Source organism: Pristis pectinata, chromosome 14 (genome assembly GCF_009764475.1).
Source record: "Pristis pectinata isolate sPriPec2 chromosome 14, sPriPec2.1.pri, whole genome shotgun sequence".
NCBI lineage: Eukaryota > Metazoa > Chordata > Chondrichthyes > Rhinopristiformes > Pristidae > Pristis > Pristis pectinata.
The window spans coordinates 25,899,299-25,926,602 of NC_067418.1; the positions used below are offsets into that span (position 1 = coordinate 25,899,299).

At 39.7% G+C, this 27,304-nt stretch overlaps 1 protein-coding gene across 4 annotated transcripts in view; it reads left to right on the forward strand.

Annotated features, from left to right (window-relative positions):
- Positions 1-13,586: 13,586 nt before the first annotated feature.
- The window catches only part of wu:fa25f02 (uncharacterized protein C11orf24 homolog), a 48,943-nt gene continuing 35,225 nt past the window's right edge, over positions 13,587-27,304 (forward strand). The window contains exons 1-3 of one of the 4 annotated variants that reach the window (XM_052028888.1): positions 13,587-13,690; positions 13,857-14,080; positions 22,475-22,585. The gene's annotated coding sequence lies outside the window, so the exon portion shown is untranslated. The other 3 variants (XM_052028890.1, XM_052028887.1, XM_052028893.1) reach the window with 3 other exon arrangements.

Here is a 27,304-nt window from a genome sequence, read left to right on the forward strand (position 1 = left end):
ACATGTACATCGAAACACACAGTGAAGTGCTTCTTTTGCGTAGAGTGTTCTGGGGGCAGCCCACGAGTGTCGCTACGCTTCCGGTGCCAACATAGCATGCCCACAACTTCCTAACCCATACGTCTTTGGAATGTGAGAGGAAACCGGAGCAAACCCATGCAGTCATGGGGAGAACGTAGAAACTCCTTACAGACAGTGGCCGGAATTGAACCCGGGTCACTGGCGCTGTAGTAGTATTACGCTAAACGTTACACAACTGTGCCTGCTGACACACTGATTCTTGCCTGTGAACTAGGATGCAAATGGGAAAGTAAGTAATTATTCTTTAAAAAAAAATGTTAGTTCAATGTTTAATTATTTCTAAACATTTCAATGCCTTTTTCATTAACCTTTTAAATTTTTTTAATCTTTTACCTCAACTTTAATAATGTTGAAGTCAGAGATGTTTAAGAACTGTTCAGAAGCCATAGAGCTTCAACAGAAGGCTCCAACTTTGCATTCTATCAAAATTTGTTGTGGTATTCCAGGGATGGGGTCTATGCACTATATGACTGGAGGCCTAGTCACTCCCAAGATCTTATTACCCAACTCCGTAGAAAGGAGGGACATTGAGATTGGTCTTCCATATCTGGACTGGGTGAATGTGGACATGTGGGAACTGCAGGCAATGACTCCTAGCATTGTCTCAGTCTGGTGGAATCCAACTCAACCTTGAATGTCAAAAAATTCAGGTCCTGTGTGACATTAGTAACACCTGTAACATTGATGAGTGGAAACCTTATAATTCATATCTGATTATTCATTACTCTGTAAATAAACAATAAATACAGCACAAACTTTGTCCAAAATCCTGGATAACTAATTGTCTATTGTTTTACACATATCATGAATTGTTTCACTTTATATTGTCAAAAATATAAAGGCAATGCCAAAGGTCAAATTAAACAAAATTCAATGCATTGTTTGAAAAGGCAGCTGGACTGCAAAGTGCTCACCTGGTTCTTTTCTAGCATTAGCACTTAAGGATTCAAACCATACATACAAAATATAAATATGCACATACATAGAAATGTGCATATTTATAGAAATAGTTTTGATCCACATTCTTCATTTCATTTCTAACAGAGGCATAAACTACAACACAAATTACAGAAATGTTGGCACATTTTCATGCAAAGGTCAGTAACATTATGACTGAGGATTGAGACCAAACGTATTGCAGTGAAAATTCTGATGTCTAGAAATGTGATTGAACCTGAAAACCTTTGGAGGGCTTTCCTGTTGGTTATGGCACATTTTGTTGTATGATTGAAGCTCCAGGACAATCCAAGATAGAAAACCGATCCTGCAAGTAGCACATGACTTTAATTTAAATAAATTATTCTCCACTTGGAATGCTGCCTGCAGAAGCAGTGTGATGCCCTGGTCCAATATGGTGGGTGGCATAGAGCCAGGTGGAGATCTGAACATTCTTCCTCCCCAATGCACTGGGGGCATATTCAGCCTGTTCACTATGGGCTGGATTTATAGGTCTACATTAGTAAATCAATTCGTTTTATCTTTAGCTACTTTTGCTGATCTACCATCTGGCCACCTCCAAAATAGTACTGGCATGACTGAGGTTGTGCCACTGAATATTATCTTTCAGTTTTCCATTGCATCAGAAATCCAGCATAGCTAACAGGGAAATCAAACGCAGAATACAGCTTGTGCGTCACTAAACTGTGTTAACAAGGTAGTCCCTTTTACGAATTAAGCACTAGAAATCAGGATGATACTAATAAGCTTTCTTTCCAACAACTTAATTCAAACTGTGTGGGTTTATTTTTTAAACTATATGAGCTCATGGGCTTTTATCTTCCTTGCTCCACTGCTGATTTTTTCTTGTGTCCTTAAGACACTGACCGACATAATACCTCCTTCAAATGGTCAATATTCTTCTGAGAAATTTTACAATGTATAAATACATCAAATGCAGTATAAGTGCAATTTTGGATTTGTCTTCACACAACTTACAGCAAGTGTCAAGTTAAAGGGATCCAAGATAAACAAATAGATTATAACTTTCCTCAGTTGTCAGAGACAAAAGAGTAGATTTGTGAGGGACTGTTATTCATTATGATGGAGTCACTGGACTACTAGGGATATACCGTAGATTAGAAACAGGATAATTCAGTTTTCATATATAACAGATAGGAGGAACTTCAGACCCTGGCCTAAATATTCAATCACGTTGAACTGTTTTATCAGCACTATTCAAATGAAAATGTGTATTTCTGGTTTTGTTTTGAGATGCATCTGTCATTGGGCACCACCAGAACAAATAGGATTTAATAATATTTATGTTGATAGTCTTGAAATAGCTGAGCATGAAGGTGGAAGAAAATAAGGAGTCAATTCTTGCTGTCTTCAATGAATACAAAACAAAAATCAATGAAGCTAATAATATAATTAATAATGTAGCCAAAATGGTAGAGTGCATGTTAGAGGATTTTGTGACCAAACAGAACAAAATGCTGAACTGAAAACAGAAGATTCTGGAAACACTCAGCGGGTCAGGCAGCATTTGTGGAGAGAGAAATAGAATTAACATTTAACATTTCTTCTGATGAAGGGTCTTCGTCCTGAAAATGTTAGCTGTTTCTCTTTTCACAGAGGCTGCCTGACCTACTGAGTGTTTCCTGCATTTTCTGCTTTTACAACAGCACACAAACTTGTCACAGGAACCTTATTTAAAGATCACTGCTGCTGGAAAGGTTTACCTATTTCAAAGATCTGCCTACAGATTTTTGATGACCACCAAACTAATGAATTATTGGAAAACCCAAATGGTTCACTAAAGCCCTTCAGGGAAGGAAGTTTTCTGCCCACAGCTTGTCTGGCTGATATGTGACTCTGGAACTACCAATGTTAAATCTTAAATGGCATAGCACAGCAAATAAGAATGGGCAATACATGCTGGCCTTGTGCTCAGATCCTCCAAAATTGAATAAACAAAGAGGCCATTACTTGAGGGATGAGTGGCCTGAAACTTCTGGTTTCACTGAGATTTTCTGTGTTTGGACCTCCATCTCCAGCCTCTATGCAACCTTCAGCTAACCATTTCTAGGTTCTGAGTTCAGCACCATAATCACCTTCGCTGCCTTCATCAGCCCTTTAAATTTTCTTCCAGTATTACTCAAGTGGTGAATGAGGTAGAATTCTGCAGCACAGTCTTTGGTTTACTTCATCTGCTTAAGAAGGTGCTCTGCATATAGTGCCATTGACTATTATGATTAATTAAAATAAATAATCAATTTGTTGTTCAACATCTTTGAATACTGAAGTAGATTTTTAATTTTTTATATTTTTTACAACATACAACGAGGCCATTCAGCCCATTGGGTCCATGGTGATACTTGCAGCAATCCCATTTATCCCATTCCGCCACTTATTTCCCCAATAACCTAGTCTCTCTCTGTGTCCATAGATTCTACCCTGATTCTCCTACCACCACCTATACTAGAGGTGATTTACTGTAACTAATTAAGCTATCAACCAGTTTGTCTTTGGGATATGGGAGGAAATCAGATCACCTGTGGAAAGCCCATGCTTTCACAGGGAAAACAAGCAAATTTGGCATGGTCATTTCTGGAGGTCAGGATCGAACCTGGGTCATTGGAGTTGTAAGGTAGCAGCACTATCTACTGAGGCGCCCTGGTGCCTGCTTAGTCATTGTATGATGATGAATTCCCTCCTGTTTATTAACTGTACTAAACAAATTATGTTTCTCACTTCCAATATGTTTTATAAGCCTCAACATTCCTCTGTGTTGTGGCCTTGTCATCTGGTGTTGCTGAAAGATTCTGAAGTCTACATTTATTTCACAAGTGATCTTATGCAATCTGATGTTAGTACTCTGGCTATTTTTTTTAAATTCATTAACATCAGTATAAAACATACTTCTTTAAATTCTAACTTTTCAGTTGAAAAATAACTGGAACAGGGAAGGGCTGCTTGACTTCAATGATTATCTGGTAATGGACATCTGCCACTTCATTCCAATAGCCGTTTTGCACTTGAAATTACTCAGAGTTATGACAACTGCCACTAGAGATAAATCACATAGATATATTGCAGAGCAAATTCAGGAACAGTTGGACAAATGTACATGAGTATAGACTGTGAAGCTTGTGTTAATGCTGAGATTGATATGTTGACCCTGCCATGGTGTGTGGGATCAGTGTAATACCTATCATTAGCATGTCTGGCAGGTGCCTATACCACTGTGGACACATCCTGATCTGGCCTACACATGTAGTTAAATGGCATAGCATTGCAAGTAAGGATGGATAATACATGGGAGACACAAGAAACTGCAGATACTGGAATCCAGAGCAAAAGACAAACTTCTGGAGGAACTCAGCAAGCCAGGCAGCACCTATGGAGGCAAAGGGATACTCAACGTTTCAAGTTGAGACCCTGCACCAGACTTTCCACAACTTCCAGCCAACCATCTCTAGGTTCCTAATTCAACACTGTTATCACTCCTTGGCTGCTCAAATCACTTCATTAACCTGTTCCAAGAATAGGAAGGAAATTAGGGACCTGGTGAGAAAAGAACAAAATCAGTCCATTTTGTCTCTTGACCTAACTCCATATACTCGTCTTTGTATCATGTTGCTCAGCAATAGTCTAAAACCAATTAATCTCATCTTAAAATTACTAACTGACCTAGAATTAATAGTCATTTGCTGAAGAGTAATTTCCTCTGCACCCCTGAAAGATCTTGCTTGGGTTTTTAGATTAAGCTGCTTCATCTACAGCACTACAGTGAGTCGAAATTATTTCTTTCTGTCCATTCAGTTGTCATCATGAGGAAAAATTGAGAAGAGTGGGCCTTTAGACTCTGGAAGTTAGAAGAGAGAGAGATGTTCTTATTAAAACATTTAAGATTCTCAGGGACTTTGACAGGGAAGATGCAGGCCTGAGATAGGTAGATTTTTAAACAAATGAGGATTAGGTGGGGAAATGGAGTTGAGGCCAGACATTAGATCAGCCACCATGCCTTGATTAACAGCGTAGCCTCAGGAGGTCAAAAAGAGTCTCCAAATCAGTTTATATTTATTACACAGAAGGAGGCTATTCAATCTACCGTGCCTCTGCCAGTCAAATAAGAACTGCCCAACCTAACCTCACTTCCCAGCACTTGAACTGCAGCTCTGCAAGTCAAGGCTCTTCAAGTACACATGCCTGCACTGTTTAGATATGATGAGGGTTTCTGCCTCTACCGTGCTTTCAGACAGTGAGTCTCAGACCCCCACCACCTTCTGGGTGAAAAATTATTTCCTATCTCTCCTCTAATCCTTCTACCAATTACTTTGAATCTATACCCCCTGAATTTTGAATCTTCTGAACAAACTGCTCCTGCTCTTATTTCATATGCATTTAAGAAACATAAGTGCAGCCTGACCTCCACCAATGTTCTCTGACTTGCTTATCCCTTTAGTTTTACATAGATCGTTAAAATAAATCAATGGCTATCTACTCGACTATTACTTCTTTCAGAAGTCATGTAAATGCATGCATAACTGAAGAAAATTTTCAATGATTGTATAAGAAGGAAGAAAGTAGCTGGAATAATTGTTGGTCTCTTAGAGCAGAGGTTTTCGGTGGGTTGCCAGGGGGTCCGCGAGCAAGCCAAGAAAAAAAATGGAAAAACGACCTGTTACAAAGACGTAGCTTACTTGCTTGCTCCAGTTTTCCACTATTCAGAAAATCGGCCATATCTATTCTGTCTGTTATAGGCGATAATCTTAGAGACCTAGACGATGTTCCCTTCTGGTAAGCTGCCGCTTAATATTCGATTTGTGTAGTCAGAGTAGTCAGTAGTGTTCACTACTCACTACTATTCTGTTGTGCAGTGTAGTGTTAGCGAGACTGAGCGACGTTGTTGGTGTGCCTTAATAATATTGCTTACTTACCGTGCATTTACGCCACAGTGACATCACTGTTAAATGAAAAGTGCGCAAGCATGTAAATTTTAGATTAGTTTTGATAATTTTATCAGTAATAATAATTAAACTGCCCAGCGTGTATTGCTGGGTGTGGAGAAATTTCTGAAGAGAAAAGCTGACCAGAAACCGGAAGATTCTGATGACGAAGGGGATAAGGGTGACCGAAAGAGAATTTCGGCAACAATGACATGAGCATGTTTGATTGGATTCGAAATCCATTTGAATGCATGCTTACTGATTTAACTGGACGTGAACAAGAAGAATTGGCTGAATTGTCATCTGACAGGACTTTGCGCTTGCAGTTCAACCGAATGTCAGTGTTGTCGTTCTGGATAGCATGTTCCCAGGAGTATCCACTGCTGTCTGGCAAAGCCATCAATGTTCTGTTACCATTTGCAACCACCTACTTGTACGAAATAGCATTTTCTGCAGTCACTGCCATGAATACCAAATACAGATCAAGACTGAATATTGAGGATGACATACGCATATGTTTGTTGCACATACCTCCACATTTGGACAAACTCTGTAGTGCAAAACAGGCACAACCTTCACATTGAACCGAACACTGAAAGACACCACTGGTAATTATCGATGGTTGAAATAGTCACTATTTCAATAGGGCCTATGTGCAGTAATTTAAGTGTTGTATGCATGAATTATCGATTGTTTGATTTTGTGGGTTTTGGAGGTCCGCCATCTAACAAGGAAATGTTCTGTGGGGGGCCGCAGCATGAAAAAGGTTGAAAACCACTGTCTTAGAGTAATGGCTTTGAAACTTTTTATCAGGTGACCCATGTCAGCCAATGACCCAATAATAACAATAAGTACTCCATTATACAGACCAGCATTTATTTAAGGAACCAGAGACAGCAACCCATTTTTTAACATCCCATAATCTATCTGAGTTTTGCAATCCCACTATGAAAATCACAGCCTTAGAGGCTGATACTAGGGGATTAATGGGAAATAAAAAAATGGCAGAAATTCTAAATAATTATTTTGGATTGATATTCACAGTAGAAGACATTAAAACATCCCAATAATAATAAATAAACAAGGGGCTATCTGGAGGGTTTAATTTAAAATTATCTCTATTACTAGAAGAAAAGTACCAGGTAAATTAATGAGATTAAAGTCCAATAAATCCCCTGGAACTGATGGCTTGCTTCCTGGGGTCTTAATGAAACGGGCTGCAGAGTTAATGAATGCATTGTTTGTACCAAAAATCCCTGGATTCTGGAGAGGTCCCAGAGGACTGGAAAGCCATGAAATGTAATGTCACAATTCAAGAAATGAGAGAGGCAGAATAGAGGAAGCCACAGGCCATCTGTTATCAGGAAAATGTTGGAATCTGTTACTAAGGTGGTGATAGCAGAACATTTTAAAAATCATAAGACAATCAACTTGAGTCATCTTGGTTTTATAAAAGGGAAATTATGTTTGACAAATTTATTGGAGTTTGCTGACAATCCAAAAACTGCTATGGTAGTAGATAGCAAAGAGAGTTGCGAAAGGATACAGAGGGACGTGGATCTGTCCGAAAGTTGGGTGGAGGTAATGCATTTTGGGACATCAAATGCAAATGGGACATATACAGTAAATGGCAGGGACCTCAGGAGTGTTGATGTATACAGTGACCTTGGGGTGCAAGTTCATACCTTCCTGAAAATGACGATACAGTTGGATAGAGTAGTAAAGAAGATACTCAGCATGTTTGCTTTATAGGTTGAGGCATTGAGTATAGGTGTTGGGATGTCATGTTGCAGTGTACAAAACATTGGCCAGACCACACTTAAAGTATTGTGTACAGTTCTGGTCACCACATTAGAGGAAGGATGTGGTAGTATTTGAAAGAATGCGGAAGAGATTCACCAGGATGTTGCCTGGAATGGAGGGCTTTACTTATAAGGAGAAACTGGATAGGCTGGATTTATTCTCATTAGAATTTAGGAGGCTTTGGAGTGACCTTATAGAGGTTTATAAAACTATGAGGGGCATAGATAGGGTTCTTTTTCCTCGGGTGAGGGAGTCTAGAACTAGAGAGCACAGGTTTAAGGTAAGAGGGGAGAAATTTAAAAGAGATTCAAGGACAAGTTTTTCACACAGAGGGTGATAACTATGTGGAATGAGCTGCCAGGGAAAGTGGTAGAGGCAATTATAATTACAGTGTTTAAAAGGTATTTGGACAGGTACCTGGATAGGAAATGAGTAGAGTGATACAAGCCAAATGTGGGCAAATGGGATGTGCGTAGATAGGCATCATGGTTGGCATGGATCTGGGCCCCATTTCTGTGTTGTACAACTCTATGACTCCATGATTTTATCTCCACTGAATTCAAGGAATCTCTGTCCTATGACTGCTCCTTGTGGAGAAGAAGCATTCAGGATAGTATTGAGAATATCAAATCCATGCATCAGGAGTACACAAAAATCCTAGCTAAACAGCGGAAGGTGAACATCACCTCACAAACTACCCACCTGCCCACCCTGTCAGGCACCTCCTGACCCACCTCTGGAGAGTCTATAGTTCCGACATTGATTCATCAGCCACCTCAGAACCTATAAAATTAGAATGGCAACAAGTCACCCTCAATCCTGAAGAAGGAAAAAGTAGATGTAATGTATTTGGATTTGTAGAAGGCATGTCATAAAACATTACCGCACAAAAAGTGCATGAGGTTCAGGTTAATATATTAGCTTGGTTTTGGGAGTGGTTAACTTGAAGAAAACAGAGTTGGGATAAATAGATCATTTTTGGATTGACAATCAGTAAATAGCAGAGTTCCACAGGGATTAGTGCAGGGACCTTAAGTATTTATAATCCATACTGATGACTCGACTGAAGGGACTTGAAGGACAGGATGATTGCTGAGAAGAAGAAGGAGGAATAGTTTCAGAATAAAGGAATTTCTTCTCTCAGAGTATCATGAATCTTTAGAATTCTCTGTCCCAGGGAGCAGTGGAGTAAACTATTAGAGAGGTAAAGATTAGGAGGAGAGAGAGGATAAGTGTTGAAGCCAAGATCTGATCAATCTTGATTTCAGGCCAGTTAGCCTCGAGAGACCAGCTGGCCAACTCCAGTAACTGCTTCTTACGTTCTTGTTTGAAATCATACGCAATGATTTGGAGTTAGACGCCAACTGTTCATATGAATAACCAAGTCTAACTGCATATGCTGAATTGTGAGTGGAAGATGGCAAGAAAGCAGAAAAACTGACCTTATGAACTGAAGGATCCAAATCTCAGATGCTAAGTTTTAAAAAACACAAGATCTAATGTGCATCTAGTGTAGATGGCTTTTGTGCACCTGACTGAAACAACAGAGGAGTGGGAGCAATTCACAACCCACATTTGCAATAATTACAGAAAATATCTCATAAAGTGTAGAACACCTTGGATACCATGGCAGCCTGTTCTTTTGCATGCAGGCAGGTTCCCTTCCAAGACTCATACCATTACTTCACCATTATTAGGTCTAAATCCTGGAACACTGGACCCAATAGCATTTTGGAGTAACTTCTCCATAAGGATTGCAACAGTTCAAGAAGGTGGCTCCCCACAAAGGGCAATTTGAGATGGTTAATAAACACTGATGCCCGGATCCCAAGGGTAAATTAAAAATAAAAATGTCTGAACCAACCAAGTGCTGGAAGAATGAGCTTCCTCTTCTTGAGCAGTACAATGATGTCCACAGAATCAGCTACCTCTTTTCTATGGTGGACTTTACTGCTAACTAATTCTTGCCCAATTTCCAAACAGAGATTCTGGTGAACTTTCTTTCAAATCTCATCAAGTCATTGAGACCTTCTTACACAACTGTCAGACAACCCTGTACACAAACTTATACTTTTATATATTCATTTTTCAGGATCTGAGCATCACTGATAAGGCCAGCAATTATTACCCACTTATAATTGCCCTTAAAGAAGGTATTAGTGTTGCTGATCAATTGCTTTTTAGATGCTAAGAAAAATAAGGGATATAAAGTTATTACAGGGGCTGAAATAAAAGATCAGTCATGAACTTATTGAATGGCAGAACAGGAATAAAGAGTTGAGTGCCCGTACCTGCTTCTATTTCTTACATTCTTGTATTGCTTTCTGAAACCACTGCAGTTCTGGAGAAGTTGCTCTCATGATGCTGTTCGGGGAATTTTCAAGATTTGCACCCAGTGAACATGAATGGACTGCAATAAATTTCCAAGTGAGGCGTACTATTTGGAAGGGGACATTTAAGAGGTGGTATTCGCATGTGCTGAAGGCCTTGCCATACTTGGTAGTGGAGATTGCAGGTTTGGGAATTGCTGCTGGAGTGTCCGAGGCACAAATTTCCTGGCTGTATATTTGAGAAGATTACAGATGTAAAGGTGAGTGAGGTATGGAGGGATTTGTAAACCAGGATGAGCATTTCAAAACCAATCCTAGAATAGTGAGTAGCTTAGGCAGATGAGAACAGGACCCTACTGTGCTCAGTATAAAACAGCCTGATATGGAAGTGAATTACTCAACCGGTTGTCTGTTTTCCTTTGACTCGAGGAAGCAGAGATGTGATCATATTAGGGAAGCAGTCAGGATGAAAGGGAATAATAGCTTTAATGGGGACTCAAGATGAGAGTGAGCAGATCAATGGCTCCAGGAAGGTCCTTGTAAATGCAGTGCCAAAGGTCAGATTTTGAAAATACAATTGTAATTGAAATGAAATATTTTTTTGTCTAGGGGAAACAGGATTAGGAATGGTAAGGGGAAATCTCGCTGGCGAGTGATCTTTAGATTACCATAATTTCTAAAACAAATCCAGGGATTTAACAGTGGGAATAGAGTAGAACAGCCAGGGTGGAAAACAGAATCACACTGTGAAACCACTGTCAGTAAATTCTGTTTCAACAGCTTCACATATATGGTACAGCAACTGCTCTGCCCAGGACTGCAAGAAACTGCAGAGAGCTGTGGACACAGCCCAGCGCATCATGGAAACCAGCCTCCCCTCCATGGACTCTGTCTATACCTCTTGTTGCCTTGGTGAAGCAGCCAGCATAATCAAAGACCCCACCCATACAGGTCATTCTCTCTTCTCTCCTCTCCCACCAGGCAGATGATACAGGGGCCTGAGGGCACATACCACCAGGCTCAAGGACAGCTTCTATCCTGGTGATAAGACTATTGAACGGTTCCCTTATATGATGAGATGGACTCTTGACCTCACAATCTACCTTGTTTGACCTTGCACCTTATTGTCTACCTGCAATGCACTTCCCTGTAGCTGTGACATTTTACTCTGTATTCTGTTATTGTTTTTACCCTGTACTACCTCAATGCACTGTGTAATGAATTGCACAGTATGCAAGACAAGTTTTTCGCTGTACCTTGGTACAAGTGACAATAATAAACCAATACCAATACATTACAAATGCAAAAGTAATGACATGGCAGTGCACCAACACAGTATAAATAATACAATTGCACCGTTCAGAATTACGAGCACAACCTTCAGGGTGCACTTGCGTAGTGAGTGCTGGATGTATGGTGTGAGGGCTTGCCAGACATGTGAGTTAAGGAACCTTATATCTTGTCTCCCCAACTCTGATCATCCAATTGCCTGTCCAAATCACCACACAATCCCATGTCCTCTCCTTCCTCTGATTCTCGATACTTTGATATCTTCTCTGATATCTTCATCCTGCTTTGAAAACCTTCCCCTTCAATTTAATCTCTCCCCTTTGCAAATTCACCCTCCTCCCCAATCCTTGTTCTTCTGGCCTCTCCCCTCTCTAATCCCCTCTCCTCTCTCTCCTCTGATCCCTTGTCATCACCGTCCTCCAATCTCCTGTCCGCCTTCCTATTTTTTCATCATCTCTTTGCAATGGCTTCTCTCTACTTCAAACCACTGTTCCCTGCTCTCCACCTATAGTCCTCTCTCTCCACTCTGATCCCCTGTTCTCTTACTCCTGGTCTCCTACTTCCTCTCTGATTCCTTGTCAGCCTTCCAATCTCTTCTCCCAACCACAATTCCCTAATTTCTCCCCCCTTTGATCACCTTTCCTCTCTCTACACACAGGAAATCTTTCCCTCCATGATCTCATTCTCTCTCCCCTTCCAGTCCCCTGTTCTTCCCCTTTTCCCATGCACTGCCTAAAAATTCCTTTCCCCTTCACAGTCCCCTCCACTCTCCAATCTCCTGCCCATTCCCCACGCCTATGATCATCTGTCCTCACTCTACCCTCTGATACATTGATCTGTGTCCCAACAGCCCCTTCAATCCTGCCTCCTGCTGAGCTCTTATCCAATCCACTCTCCAGTCTCTGAACATGCTGCAAACAGTCAATTGCCACTGCAAACTCCACGACATCCAGCATGCTTGTCCAGCCCTGATACAGGCAGAATGATACTGAGATTTGCCGAGCACATATGTATACAAAGAAAAATGAATACTTTTCATGGCGGCATGAACAGACGACTCCCCCTGAGACTAGCTCAACTGGATACTTTGTTTGCCCAGGATAACAGCAGCTCCTTTTGGGGACAATGCCTGGATAAACAGGAACATGGTCCTCCCACCATATCCATGACTGGAATAAAAAGGCCACATGAAATGGTGAGGTCGAAAATGTGGCTGTGAATAGAGATATGAGAGCTTATATGGAGGGGCATGTTTGGAAAGGATATGAGGGCTGTGAATTCAGAGAATTCATCAGTAAGGTACAGGTTGAAATCTCTGGGTATGTGAAGTTGCTTGGTGCAGAGGCTGAGGGGGTACTATTATCGAATAGTGTTATGAAGCATAGCTACATCATTCATGTGTGAATTTATATAAGGGTGAGATTCTGGCTTTTGAAATGTGGGTTATTTAATTTTAAAAAAACCATTGGATGCCAAACCAGGCAAATTTCTAGTTTCCCTTCATAATTTCAAAAACAAAGGATTGTTGCCTTTTAATTGAAGCTATTTAACAACGAAAAGAATAGTAAATTATTAACACTCTATATGCTGTGGCACAGTGGTGAAGCAGTGGTCAGGTTCCATCCCGACCTTGGTCCCTGTCTATGTGGAGTTTGTACGTTCTCTCAGTGATTGCTCAGTGATTTCCTCCAGGTGCTCCACTTTCCTTCCACATCCCGAAGACATGCTGGCAAGTTAATTGGCTACTGTAAATTACCCTTAGTGTAGGTGGGTGGCAGGAGAATCAAGGGATGAATTGATGGGCGTGTGAGGGAGAATGGGTTACAGGGAAATAAGTGAATTGGATTTGGAGGGAAGGAGACTGATGGAAATCCTCCGAGAGCCAGCATTGACCCGATCGGCTGAATAGCCTCCCTTTGTGTCATTAGAAAATACGAAAAACATGAAAGAGAAAATGCGCAACCTTCAAAGTAGCTACCTGAAATATATTGTTTATTAACATAAGTTGTGAATTTTATCGTTTAAAATGAACCAGTTAAAATTGAGTGCATATGAATGGATTGGCTAGTTAATTTTGTTCAATACAGTTTTTTGTTGCAGTTGATTTGAGCAGATGCATCAATCCAATACTGAAACACACCATTCTTTCTAAAAGCCAGTCTAAAGCTTATGCCTTGAACATCGCTGGCAGTGCTCCCGCAGCCCTGATTAAAGCCATGCCAACAAGAGAAAGATAGCACTGGCAAACAGCTACACGCAAGCGTCCACCGAAGACGTGCTGCAATTATTATTCATGTACGTAATTATCATGCGTTACAAATAAAATCGCTGTGAAACGGGAAGTGAGGGTTTGAAGGCTCTTTGCATTTATTGATTTGCATTTAATTCCAATGTAGTAAACCTCTTCCTCCGAGCTGCTTTGTTCAGTTCCGCCAACGCTGCTACACTTGGGTTTTCACAGATACTTGGTGTGTTGGCATGTGATGACGTTGCAAGCTTTCCCTAGCGAGGCTGCAGAAGTGAAAGCTTCCTTGAGACGCTGCATCCAGGCTCACAGTCCGCCGCCAGCGAGGGACTGCTCCAGGGCTTTATCTTTGCTTGAATGCCGAGAGGAGAAACAGCCCGGCCCCTGCTGAATGAAGTGCAGCTCAACCTAACCTGAAGACTTTAATTCTCGTCAACATGGTAAGTTAGAGAGCAAAAGTTGAGACTTCAAAGTTGGGTGCTGGCCTAGTACAAGAATTAAATAGAAGGAATCGAGTGAATTTAAAAGTGTGGAGTTACAACCTCACCAATTCGGAAGAAAGGCCTCCTTGTTGAAGTGCGAATAAAATCCTGCCTGTACTTGTTTATGACATACCGTAATCATTCAGACTTTATCTCATTCAGCAACTCCACTGTATGATCTGATTGCAGAAAATGAGTTCTTGTTTTCTGCAGGTTGCATTATGTCTTGTAGTGTGCCCCCATCTCCTTAAGATAGCTACAAGTACAGGTATAGAAACAGAAAATGCTGGATACTCTCAGCGGATCAGACAGCATCTGTGGAAAAGGAAACAGAATTGATGTTTTAGGTCTGGGACGTTTCATCAGAACCCTGAATCTGTTGAAGGATCCTGGACCTGAAATGTTAACTGCTCTTTCCACAGCTGCTATGTGGCCTGCTGAAATTTTCCAGCATTTTCTCTTTCTCTTTTTATTACAATTTTTAATAAGGTATATTTGTTCATAGATGGTACATGCAGGGGATTATGGTACGAAAAAGTTGTAAACTATGTATTCTGAGTGACCCAATCCGACTAATCCAGGAGCACCAAATTAGGTTGATAAATTCACTACCTGAGGTAATGTACAGCTGATTATTATGCTGCCAATGTGCTAATAGTTACTCCTTTTATATAAACAAATTATATAATACAAACACAAGATATGTTGCATGCCAGGATCAGATCATATATGATCTAAATGAAAGGTGGTGCAGTTTCTAGGGACTTACTCCAATTTCTTTATCTTGTGTTCTTATACAAGTGCATCCTTGCATTTGGCTACACCAAATTAGTGTGAAGTGCTACAGGATTTCATTGGATCTTGGAACTGATAATGTTTTAGGTGGATGTTTGTAGTCACTGATCACCTGATTCAGGTTACTGTATCAGCAGTCTCAAAAAAAAGAGACCTTCCCAATGAAAGTAATGGATGCTGCTTGGCAGCAAGAAAATCTTTGTAAAGTGTGCACTTGTTGGAATACGTTGGTGTATTTATTGGTGTTGGGATAAATTAATTGACTGTTTGGATCAGTATCCCACTCCATACCACATTTAGTGACTTGCCTATTTTGTTCCTCTTTGGTGTACAGAATAAAATTGTTAACAATTCTTTATAAATTACTTTGAATTTTCAGTTAATTGTGATGTTTTGGAGGTCTTCAACAGGATCAGTGTGACCGTTAAATATTTCTTCTCCCTAAAATGTCTTTTTCCTTCTATTTTCTCCATTCTTTTCAGAAAGTAAGGGGTTATTCCAGAGTGTGGGTCTGGGAGTATAATTGCATTCATGACATTTCGCACAAATAGTTATTATTCACTTGTGAGCTGGTCAGGAAGTGTCAGATATTTGATTCAAGGAGGGTTTCATAGCTGAGTTTCAGTATGTTTCCCTCCATAAGAAATTAGTGAGACTTCAGTTTTATTTTTCATCCTTTGGCTCAAGATTGCTGAGACCAGTTGTAAAATTTGCACAGCAAGCAGCTTAATCGACCAGACTTAGAATTTGTGACGTTTATGAACTTTGGCTAAACACCAATGCACTGTACATTTGTCTGTTAAAGCCTTTGAGCTAACAAACTGCTTTTAAATATCTCGCTCACTTCATTAGCTATCGTGCCAAGACAATGCTTTTCTGGTTCAACCTGTAATATTAGGTACCACTTGCTTCTGTGAAACAAAGTTGCTATTTTAGGAATTCCTGGAGCCGATGTCCTGACAGGCAAGTTGATGCCACTGAGTTATTTCATTCCCAGCTGGTAAGGTAACTTGTCACTGTTGAGGCTGACATTGATGCAATCGTACCTCTTACAGAACTTGTTATGATTATCTCAATTACAGCGGTAATAACTAAGTATGTTACATGGTCGTTTTCAAAATAACATCTGCAATTTTTTTCAAAATATATGTAGAATCATCAGAACTTGAAACTGTTGCTGCTGCACTGGACAGTTTTGCCATGTTTGAATATCTTTAGGCTGAGAAGTCATCTGTTTATTGATGTGCATCTCTGACTTGTGAAATAGATGTAACATGCTAACTTGTAATATTTATTAGTTGTATGCAAAAGAACCTTGGAATTTACATCTGAGAATGAACACAACAATGGTAATTTTTATAACCTACATTACTCCATATCTGAACATCCCTTAATGTCTCGGCATACAAGTAAATGGTGAACCATAGAAAACATTCCTGCAATAAAATCCTTCAAGTAACTTATCTCTTCTCTTGGGAGCAAGAAATTAAGCAGTGGTCCCTCCTTGCCATCTTGCATTTAACAAGGATAGATCATTGAATATTATGGAGACCCACTACATATAAACTTGCAGAGCCTTCATTTGTTTCACATTTAAGGTATTGTGCCATAGAAATAAGATAGAAGGGTCAATTTTGTTTTGGTGCCACACACCTGAAAATGCATATTTCCAGAGTGGAATGAGATTTCGACCATTTCTGGGTCGAACCTTGCCATTTTGGAAACTTTAATAGAGCTCTTCAGTTCACAAATCAGCATTGTACAATGCCAGTTAAATATCCACAGTCAGTCATGCCTGGGGAAATTAGGTCACATTATGCATGGTTTAAAAGGGGCCTCTATGAGCAGCACCTAGCCCAATGCAGGTGACCAGACCCATGTAGGTCCCTGTTATCTCTATCTCCTCAGGGGTCCACTGACCTTGCTACAATTTCCTAAACTTCAGTCTCCAGTCATTTCCCTCCCCAGCTGCCAATTCTGATTTCCAGATAATTCCTTGATCTTTGGTCTCCAGGTATTCTTCTCCCTGTTCTAGATTGGGCCTATGACCACCAGTATTCTCTCCCCATGGATTCTTCCCCATTAACCAACCCTCCTCCCCACCTCCACCCTTTCAGTCATAGATATATTGTGTTTTCACTTGAAGGATGGTGCACAAATGCAAATGATAGCACCTGGTACCTTAGTCCTTATTTACTACTGAACTTTGCTGCAAGGCTCACAATTGAAATATCGACTGTGCAATGATACTTCAGTGTACTTTTAATGATGCAAATCAATTTCTAGTTTTATATTCTCAGATGAGAAAAACTGCCTAGTTTTGCACTACCTAGCTGTGTTTCTAAGAGAATTATTTTCCTTCCTATGCGATCTCCACAAATCTGGTAGAAGTAGAACAACATTTAATGTTTTTTTTGCCATTTCTGCAGCTTTCAATCATTACTTCCACTTTAAGCAACCACAATAATCTTTCTGAGATACCTTTACCTTTAATTATTGGTGCTCTTTGCTTAACAAAAATCCTTTCTACTGTCTCTGAAATATTTAATTACTCAGCACCAAATTTAGAGGTGTAATTAAAAAAAAGTTTCAATCAACATTTCATATAAAGGCACATTTGGTAGAATAACTGGTGTATTTGCCATTCCATGCCATTTTCTTTATAGAGCAATTCAAATCTTCCTATTCCCCTTTTTTTTTTCACTGTGCCTCTACAGAAAAAAATGTATGAGACATACACAAGCAGGAACACATACCAAGAACATTATTTGCATTATTTTAATTATATTAATGTTACTGCAGGGATACATCCTCCAGCATTGACTGGCTTGGGGACCAATGAGGAGCAAATTATGAGGCCTTACTTCATTGATGTCATTCATGTCATCTGGATTGCTGTTAGGCTGTAGTTTGACAATTTGCATAAATTCCAATGTTTTTGCAGCTGAGTATTTCTCATTTACAGAAACCTCAATGAAATCACAAAGAAGTAGAGTACAAAATATAAGAAAGTTGTGGGGGTGAGGTAACTATAAATTCCCACGAGGACTTGATGAAATAAGCAAACATAAATGCATTCTTGCCAATAAGGTATCAATGAAAGAAAACAAGGTTAAGTTTAAGATCATTGTCATTAAATACTTTAAAAACAGAAGCACCATGAACACAGATCTTAGGCTTTCATCAGCATGAAATGTTTGAGATTTAAGAGGAAGGCTTACATTTATTTTGTGTTTTTTCACAACTCTGGGGCATCCAAAGTGCCTTGCATCTAATGAAGTGTAAGATAAGATATCTTTATTAGTCACATGTACATCGAAACACACAGTGAAATACATCTTTTTGCATAGTGTTCTGGGGGCAGCCCGCAAGTGTTGCCACACTTCCAGCACCAACATGGCATGCCCACAACTTCCTAACCTGTACGTCTTTGGAATGTGGGAGGAAACTGGAGCACCTGGAGGAAATCGGAGCACCTGGAGGAAATCCATGCAGACACGGGGAGAACAAACAAACTCCTTACAGACAGTGGCTGGATTTGAACCTGGGTCGCTGGCGCTGTAAAGCGTTACGCTAACTGCTACATAGTCATGATTGTAATGTAGGAAATGTGGCAGCCAGTTTAGTGACAAGATAATCTGTTCTTTGTAATGTTGATTTGAGGAATAAAATGTTGGCCAAGACATGGGGGAGTAACTCCCATATTTTTCTTTAAAATGTTATCATGGAGTCTTTTCCATTTACCAGAGAGGTGATGTTGGATCTGAGTTCCAAGAGGTAGCACCCCTCTTGTCGTGAGGCACCCTCTCAGCACTGCACTGAAATGGGAATCGAACCCCAGATCTTATGAGAGTGCTATCGATTGAGCCACAGCTGACACATTCACCGTACTATTTCTGGAAATGGATAAAGCTGACAGACTTCAAGAAGATCTATATTACAGCTTTCCAAGTGGCTTTGGAGCCCCCACTGGATTCTGCTCTGCCATCTCTTCAAGTCGATCTTATTCCTTTTGATGTGCCGGAGGGGTCTTCTTAATTCTGGAAATGCATGATAATGCCAGTGCCTGTCAGTCGTCATGATCTGTGATGCGTCATATTTTTCAGAATCAAGTTGTCCAGAATTCAGGATACTTCAACAATCCTTTTTGTTCATGGTGTTCATGGTGCTTCTGTTTTAAAAGCATTTAATGAAAATGATCTTAAACTTAGTCTTGTTTTTTTTTCATTGATAGCCCATTGGCCTGAAGGCAGAGTGGACATTCCAAACAGATATTCATATCAATAATTCAACGTTCAAACAGTGTCCTGGATAATACTATGCTGACTGCATTCAGCTCATTCTTAAGGCCCAACCTACATTGAGGGATAAAGTGCAAAGAATAAAATTTGACTTCTGGACAAGACAGGGAAACATTGCAGAAAAGTAATATCTTTATCAATTGCAATAATTTGTAGAAGTTCTCATTTGGTTGGGATACGCATCGTAGAAGAGGATGTATTTATGGGATCGGCATCTTTGAAAGTAGATAAATCACCAACTACTGAAATGTATCCCTGGCTGTTCTTTAAAGATAGTAAGGGGCGGGGGGGGGGGGGTGAAGTGGTGGGGGAATTGTAGAGGCTCTAACCAACTATTACCCCTGGCCACTGAAATGGTGCCAGATGATTAAAGGACTGCAAATGTAATACTATTATTTCAAAAGGGAGGAAGGGATAAACTGAATAATGAAAGGAGTTAATTTAACTTCAGTGGTGGTCAAACTATTAAAATAAATTCTGAGGGACAGTACAAGGCTTCATTTTGAAAATTGCAGGTTGATGAAGCACAATCATCATGGATATTTCAAGGGATGATCATGTCCACCTCACTTTAAAGTTTTGAGATAACAAAGAATGTCAATGAGGAAAATCTGTTTGATATGAAGTACCACAAGACTGTGTACTCAATCCCTTGCTTGCTGTAAATTTTAATAATTTAGTCTGAAATATTGGAGACATGATAAAGATACTTGCAGCTGAAACAAAAATGATTGACAGGGATGAGGATCACTTTAGACTGCAGGAAGATACAGGTCGTCTAATTAACTTGGGGGAAAAACATGAAGAGTTGCAACAAGACAAGGAACATGCAAGAAGTGGGGGAATATGGAGAAGGGTGCAGAAACAGGGGGACCTTATGGCATAGCCATAGCTGAAATAGTTTTCGTTATTAGCCAAGGCATAGAGTAAAAGATTAGGGAGATGATGTTAAAATTGTACATAACACTGGTTAGGTTGCTGCTTGAGGATTGTGTACACTTCTGATAGCTGCATTGTAGGAAAGATGTGATTATACTGCAGAGGAAATTTTAGAGTGTGTTGCCAGGATTGGAAACTCTTTAGTTGTGAGGAAAGATTTGATTGGAACTGCAGTGGCTGAGGGGTGCTTAACTGAAGGGCCTAGATGGAGAAAACGGGATGGACCTTTTTCCCTCAGTTAAGACAACTAAAACCAGGGGCCGTTGGTTTAAAGAAGGGAGATGAAGATTTGTTTTTCACCTCGATGGTAGTGGGGGTTTTGAGCCTACTGCTTGAAAGAGTGGTAAGAGGCAGAAGCCCTCACCACATTAAAAAAAATGGCATGGCTGTGTGCTGCAAGAGCTGTTACTGGATTGGGTGCTAGAAGATGGGTTGAAATTAAGCAACTGTTTTGTGGCTGGCATAGATATAATGTCAGATATGTCATCTCCTGTGTTGTAAAATTTCTGTGATTCTTTCTGAAGCTCATCTTTCTCAGTTGAATATTGAATGACTGTTGGACTCGCTTAAAATAATGGCTGCTTGGTAATTGGTTTATTATCGTCATGTGTATCGAGATACAGTGGAAAAACTTTGTTTTACCTGCTAGCTAGACAGATTATTTTAACACATGAGTACATCAAAGTAGTACAAAGGGAAAAGCAATAACAATGCAAAATATAGTGAACAGTTACAGATAAAGTGCAGTACAGGTAGAAAGATAAGGTGCAAGGGCCATGATGAGATAGATTGAGAGATCAAGTTCATCTTTATCATCCAAGGAGTCCATTCAAGAGTCTTATATCAGCGGGATAGAAGCTTGTGGAATCTGCAATAACTTTTATAAAAATGTAAAAACAGAAAATAATGAAAATATCAACAGACCAAGCAGCATCTGTGGAGAAAGAAGAAGTGCTAAATTGAATGTTGATGTATCAGCACTGGCCAGTTATGTTAAGTTGTGTTATCTGCCACTGTTGAATTTGTTTTTGAGTCCTTTGGGATGTAATGTGCCTGCTGGGGAAAAATGAGAGACAGCTCCTCAAGCTTACAATGAGTTCCAGTAGAATAGTGTGAAAAAGAGAATTAAAGTGATTGACAGAGGAAGCTCAGGATTGCCCTTCAGACTGAATAGAAGTGCTCCACAAAGTGTTCACATTATCTGTGTTTTGTTACTCCAATGTGGAGGAGAGCACGTTGTTAGCACTGAATGCTTAAACTAACTTGAAAGAAGTAGAAGTGAATTGCTGCTTCACCTGGAAGACTTGTTTAGGGTTCTGAATGGTGGGAAGGATAGAGGTTCAAGGTGTTGCAGCTGCACGTGAAGGTACCATGAGAATGGGAGGAGGTGTTGGTAGAGATGGAAGAGTGAACCAAGGATTCATGAAAGGAATGGTTTCTTCAGAATGCTAGGCTAGAAGAAGATGTGTCTGATAGTGAGATTGCATTGAAGGTGGCAAAAATTATGGATCACATACCCTTGCAATAAAGGCAACATTCCATTAGCCTTTATAACAATTTGCTCTTCCTATATGCCAGTCTCTTGTGTTTTTGTTCTAGGACCCCAGTTCCCTTTGTATGGAAACATTTGTAGCCCTGCACGTTTAAGTAAATTTGTTTTCCATTTATCCCCCTGAAATGTGTGATCTCGCATTTTTTCCACATCATACTCCATTTGTTAATTACTTGGCCCACTCACTTAAAAATCTCTATTCTTTGCAGGCTCTAAATGTTGTCTTCATAGCTTGCTAACCCACTTTTTTTTTGCATCATCATTTAGGACCCAGTATTGATCCACGTGGCACCCACCAGTTACTGACCCATTTATTCCAACTCTGATTTTTGTTATTCACTTCCCTATTTACTGTATGTCAATATATTACCCCTAACACCAATGCTCTTTTCTTGTGCAGTAACCTTTTATGTAGCACCTTATCAAATGCCTTGGGGAAGTTCAAATACGCTACATTTACTGTTTCAGCTCAGAACAAAACCTCTAGAAAATTTGTCAAAAGTGGTTTACCTTTTCATAAAACCACATTGACTATGCCTAATTATCTCATCATTTTCAAAATTATTTGAAGGTTTTTAGCTCCTGGTACATCTACTCCAGTGACGGAGATTATTTTAACTTCTCTCCCCATCCTTGCATTCCCTGTAATTTAAAACTTGTTTGATTTCCAAATTACACTAGTTCTGATGAAAGACTAGCAATCTGAACTAATATTTCTTTCTCCACAGATGTGTATTTCCAGCATTTTCTGTTTTTAAATTGCAGATATCCATCAGTTGAAGCTTCTTTTTTTTTAACAACTGATGATTGCTGTTTTTTGGAGCAAAGAAGACCAGAGAAGGTTTGATGGAGATGTACATGTACCTGACTGACAGGGTAAGTAGCGACAAACTGTTCCCACAGTGACTAATTCAATGGCCAAGGGACACCCATGTTAAATTTTGGGCAAATGATTCAAGTAGGATGTGGGTAAAAGGCTTTTCACTCAGAGAATAGATAGCATCTGGAACTCACTGTCTTCAAGGGTGGTGGAAATGAAATCAATAAATAGAATTAGATGGGCATGGCAGAATATAATTTGCAGGACTACTGGGGGGTTGTGGGAAGTATGGGAATGGGAGTGATTTACTAGGAGCCAGCATATTTAGTGGGTCGAATAGTTGCTTTTGCTGTTGGTTAGGCCACAGCTGGAATATTGCGTGCAGTTCTGATCACCAAGTATGGGAAGCATGTGACTTCACTGGAGAGAGTACAGAGGAGATTCACCAGGATATTACCTGGAATAGAAAGTTTCTATTATGAGGAGAGGCTGGATTTGTTTTCCTTGGAGCAGAGGACGTCAGGTGGCGGGTGGGGCGGGGACAGAGGGGACAGACTGAGAGGTATACTAAATTATGACAAGCATGGATAGTAAACCTTTCCCTGTGGCAGAGGTGCCTAATATCAGAAGGCACAGGTTTAATCTGAGGAGTAGGAGGTTTAGAAGGGATCTGGGGATGATCTTCACCCAATGCCTGAGAGTGTGGTGGAGGCAGGGACTCTCAAATTTAAGAAACATCAGGCTGAGCATTTGAATTGCCACGGCTAAGGACTAAATGCAGGCAAATGGATTAATATAGGTAGATACTTGATAGTTGTATGGACATGGTGGGCTGAAAGACCTGTTTCTGTGCTGTATGACTCAATAACGAATCTATGGTTTTGTTAAGTTGTGTGTTAAGGGAAGTAGGAGAAAAGACTTGAATTTAACAATTGCCATAAAGGTTCCTGATTGTTAGATTGAGAAATGGTCTTTGAATAGTTGGTTGGAAAACAAGGTAAGAACACTTGTATTTTTAAATTGCATTCTGTGCGCAACTTGGATTTAACAGATCTGGACATGTTTTTAATATGAGTGAGAAGCTCATTCAGTGTTAACTTTTTTACAGAGACTCAATTACATCACATTATCCAAATGAAATTTCTGCCTTTTTTGGTTGCAGCTACTTTCAGCCATGTTTCAATCTTCCTCCCCATAAAATATGCGTAGGGAGGTGGGTATAATGGATCGCCACCCAACCTTGTGACCAGTGATCACATGTTATTGATGGAATGTGTGGCTAAATATCTTAAACTAAGCTCAGGTATTCAGTGTGTACATTAATGTGTTCACTGTAACTCATTGAGATTTTTGAAGCAAAATAAAATGCTTTCTGAATTATAGGTATTTTGTGTGCAGTTAACAAGCCCTTGATTTTTATCTTTTGCAGTTACACTTGGCACATGCAGCAGTAAAGCAAGTTATTATTTGACTAGGAATACATTTTCTGTGATAAATTTGTTTGCTAGGATTATGTATACAGTCATTTAAAAATGATCAAATGTTTGGTATACAAGAATCTCAATTTTCTGAAGGCATTTCTGCTAATTAGAATTTATATATAGGTATAATGGCTTTATAGGTGCATTTATAGCTTAGAGAAGAAAACTAATAGCAGATGTGAAGGAGTCCATTATAAACTGAAATAATGGATGGGATAAACATTCTAAAGGGCAAACTATTAAGGGATTTATCATTTTTGAAACTGGAAAGGTTGCTGGGCCAAGGTGAAATTTATCCAAGACTGTTGAAAGAAAATTGCAGAGGCTTTAACCATTACCTTTCAATAGTGCCTATCTACAGGAGTGGTCCCAGACTACTGGAGGACATCTAATGTTGTACCGTTGTGTAAAAAGGAAAGATAAACTTAGTAATTAACTCGTGGTAACAGATCATTGGAATCAGTTCTGAGATTCTCTGCAAACTTTCATTTGAAAAAGCGTAAATTAATCAAGGAAAATCAACATATATTTGTGAAACACAGATTGTTTCCGACCAACTTGATTGCATTTTTTTTGAGGAGGTAACAAGGAGAATCGATGAGGGCAGTTCATTTGATATATTCTACATGGATTTTTGCAAGGATTTTGATAAAGTCCCACATGATAAGCTGGTCAAAAAAGTAAAATTCCATGGGAGAGTCGCAAATTGGATAAAAATGGCTCCGTGGCAATAAACAAAAAATGATTACCTTGATGACTAGAATTCTGTTACTACTCAGGTTCCAAAGGCTCAATACTTCTGTTTTCTAAAATATGTTAATACCTTGGATTCAAACATAAATGGGCATGATAAAGGAATTTGCAGATAATACAAAATCTGGCTGTGTGGTTGATAGTGAGGAAGAAAGCTTGAGACTGCAGAAAAGTGGCAAATTGAATTCAATAGAAAGAAGTCTCAGGTAATAAAGTGGTATTGAGGCCCATGGGATGCTTTTCTATAGCATCAAATACAAGAGAAGGGAGAATATGCAGGAACTGTGTTCAGCATCAGTTAGACCACAGCTTGAATAGTGCATACAGTTCTGCTTGAAACATTAGAGACAGTGTAGAGGAGATCTCTAATTGTAATTTATGTATATGTGTGTCTGTGTACTATATGGTATGACTTTTGATATATCTGTCATTTTGACCACAGGTATTAGTTGAGTTTTGCTCATCGTTAATAAAGAATATTTGGTCAACTACACTATTTTATTTACCTTGATGAACAGCAATATAGAGAAGCCTACAGATGTGTCATTGGCAGTGAGTCTGGAATATTGCTACTGAGGAAATTGCAACCAAGGTGGAGGGAAAAAGGCAGGATTCCTTAGATAGATTGGTAATGATGAAAAGCAGTGAATGTGGCTGACATGTTGGTGAGCTATAAGAGTATGTGAGGTCACAGCCATTTCCTCCATATAAGGAATGACTGAAGATGTTCCTGATAACATCTGATGTGTTGAGATACTGAAAGAGAACAAAGCTGTGTATTAAAAGAACAGCAAAGCATTAGTTGCACATTTAGGCTTTATAGTTTTAATATCTATGTAATAAAATGCTAGTGAGTTTACTGGTGTGACAAGCCATGGACAAAGTCTCTTTCAAGGATAATGTAAGAGTTTTCCGTGGGATATTTTTAATCCAGTGCCTTCCAGAGATGTATGTAAGTTAGACGTTTGGTATGTGCAATCAGGGACTTTTAGGACTATGTGTAGCATGTTGCCAGGTTAAAGACCATGCCAAAAAAGTGCAACTTTTTAAACCAGTGGATAGTTTGCTGTGTGGCTGGCAAATTAAAATTCAAGTAAACTGCTCAATGCTCTGGTTCTGACATTGAAGGGAGAGTGCAGAGTCTGGAAAGGATATCACTGAATGTCAAATGTTTTTGCTTAAATGCAACCCTGAGGTGAAGGCAGAAGAAAGTGGCAAAGGAGAAAGGCTGCAAATCACATGGGTAACAAAGCTCTTGCTTTTGCTGTCGTGGAAGCCACCCAGCATCTGAGTGCCCATTCAAAACTGCTTGATGTTTAAATTGACACAAGATGGGGCATATTTGCGTGGATGTGCAGATCCCTCAAAGTATCTACAAGTGAGGACACTAGTTTTTTTTCCTTGCGTAAACTGGTGTTAGGCACCTGTGCAGGAGGGGTACATGGGTCAGTTCCCTCTTGTGCTGATAGGCCAGAGTCATGTACCTGTGCTCTCAGCCATAATTTTTAGCTGAAAGACTGTTTCAAAGAATTGCCACTTTGGGAGGTGACAAGGTCCTTGTTTCAGTTGTAGGGTGAAGTTGTCCTGTCCAGGAAGAGCACTGGTCAAGTGAGTTTTGTAGGTGACAAGAGGACCAGAGCTTGCAGCCACAACCACATGAGACTCGTCATTACAGCACTAACAAGGTGACCATGGAGAATGAGTTATCAGTAGCCACTGGCCAATTGTTTAGTAAGGGGAGTAGGGGTATGGCTGCATGGTGAAGATGGGTGACATTCTGCATGGTGGTAACTGCAGTACAGGCAGTGACGTACTGCCACTGATAATAATGGAGTCTGAGAAGAGAACCTATCTGTAGAGGAATTCATGGCTTAGGCCATCACCTGAGAGAAACAAACATACAGAAGTTTCTAAAAGAGAAAACTCAAAGGTTTGGTCAATGCATACGAAGCTTGCATGTGCAAGAATTTGCTTGAACATCCATTAGTGTGGAACCAAGTGGATTTGTGGTGGAATTGGATGAGTGTATATGTAGAGATGATATTCCCAGACTTGACATTGTGGTGTGAGTTGGGATGTAAGTGGAAAAAGTATCTTCAGCAATATTAAAATAATTTTTCAGGGAAAGAAATGTACAGTGTATATACATCTCTTTAATGAACTGTTTATACTATGGGTTATGATGGTTTGCCATCAGTAAAGGACATTTGGTTAGAAGCTCTAACCTGTTTATTTGTAAAATTAAACAACAATGTTTAAGCTGGTAGCTATAGAAAAAGTTTCATAATGTCCATTATGAAATTGTGTGCACTGATGGTCGTAATAATGTTGAGCTCATTGAGAGAGAAGCAGATAATTAATGGTTTGTCAAAGTTTTCCTTTGTGGATTGTCATTTCATTTGTTTAGTTCTAATGAAATTTGTGCATCGTAAAAAAAATCTTCATAATTGTTTCACACATCCCAGAAAGAGGCTAAAATAGGCTGTACTCCACAGCTACTAAAATTTGAACACATCTATTTTGAAAAGGGCCTTTGAATCA